A 1993-nucleotide genomic window follows, 5' to 3' on the forward strand; every position below is an offset into this window, starting at 1 on the left:
AGGATACAAGGTCAACATACAAAAATCAATTGTATTCCTCTGCACCAACAAAGAGATCTCTGAAAAAGAAATAAAGGAAACAATACCATTTACAATAGCTACTAAAAAGATAAAATATCTAAGAATAAATCTTACCAGAGATACACACAAAAAAAACAATGAAACTTACTGCTGTTGAGTTGATCTTGACTCATACTGACTCCTCTTTGGGATTCCGAGGCAGTATCTCTACCGAAATAGATTGCCCAATCTTCCTTCCCAGGAGTGGCTAGTGAGTTTGGACTGCCAGCATTCTGGTTAGCAGTCAAATGCCTTAGGCACTATGCCACCAGAGCTCCTTGACACAAAAAAGACCTATACAAAGAAAACTACAAAGCACTACTATAAGACACTACAAAGGATCTGCATAAATGGAAGAACCTGCCTTGTTCATGGATAGAAAGACTGAATATTGTGAAAATGTCAGTACTACCCAAAGCAATCTACACATTTAATGAAATCCCAATCCAAATATCATCAACATTTTTTAAGGATATGGAAAAACAATGACTTCTTCATATGGAAAGGAAAGAACCTCAGATAATCAAAGCACTACTGAAGAAGAAAAACAGTGTAGGAGATCTCACACTCCTGGATCTCAATACCTACTATACAGACACAGTGGTCAAAACTGTGGTATTGGTACAAGGATAGACCAATAGAACAGAATAAAAAACCCAGAAATAGACCCATTCATCTATGGACAGCTGATCTTCAACAAAGGACCAAAACCATTAAATGGGGAAGAAATACCCTCTTTAACAAACAGTGTTGGCAAAATTGGATATCCTCTTGCAGAAATATAAAACAAGACCCATACCCCACCCCATACAAAAATAAATAAATAAATAAACTCAAATTGGATCAAAGACTTAAATGTAAAATCCAAAACTATAAAATTCATCAAAGATAAAATAGGGGCAAATCTGGGAGCCCTCATTTACAGCATTAATAGACTGACAAGGATAACCCAAAATGCATAGGAGGTGGAAAAGAAGCTAGATGACTGGGACCTTTTAAAAACTGAATTCTTATGTCCATCAAAAAACTTCATCTAAAGAGTAAAAAGAGAACCTATAGACTGGGAGAAAATATTTGCCTATGACATATCTGACAAATGACATATCTGCAAATTCTATAGAAAACTTCAACACCTCCACATCAAAAAGACAAACAATCCAATTCAAAAATGGGTGAAAGACATGAACAGACACTTCCCTAAAGATTATATGCTGGTGACCAACAAACATGAGGAATTGTTCGCAATCACTAGCCATTGGAGATAATGCAAATCAAAATAGCTATGAGATATCATCTCACTCCAGCAATAATAGCAGAGTTCAACAGGACAGAAAATAACAAATACTAGTCAGGCTGCTGAGAGATTGGAACTCATATATTGTTGGTGGGACTGTAAAATTGTACAACCATTGTAGCAAATGGTATGGCATTTCCTTAAAAAACTGAAAATAGAAATACCATTTGAATGAGCAATTCCACTACTAAGAGTATGTCCTAAAGAGATGAGAGACAGGGCAAGAACAGACGTATGCACACCCACTTTCATTGCAGCACAATTCACTGTAGCAAAGAGCTGGGACAACCTAAATGCCCATTGAAAGATGGATAACCAAACTATGGTACATTCACACAATGCAATACTATGCTACATTAAAGAACAATGAAGGATATGTGAATCATCTCACAAAGTGGATGAACCTGGAGGACATTATACTAAGTGAAATAAGTCAATTACAGAAGGACAAATATTGTATGAACCCGTTGCTGTAAAAAGTCAAGGAAGGGTTTGCTTAGGGAAGCGAATTCACTTTGTAGGTTACCTGGGATGGGAGGGAAGAGGAGGCAATAATTTTGGACTATTTGGGGCCACATGCTGAAGTGAGTAAGGGGAGGGATGGTATGAAAAGAGTCTATGACCAGCACGATAACATTC

The sequence above is a fragment of the Orycteropus afer genome, unplaced genomic scaffold, assembly GCF_000298275.1.
Source record: "Orycteropus afer afer isolate SDZICR_OR568_19922 unplaced genomic scaffold, OryAfe1.0 scaffold00710, whole genome shotgun sequence".
Lineage (NCBI taxonomy): Eukaryota > Metazoa > Chordata > Mammalia > Tubulidentata > Orycteropodidae > Orycteropus > Orycteropus afer.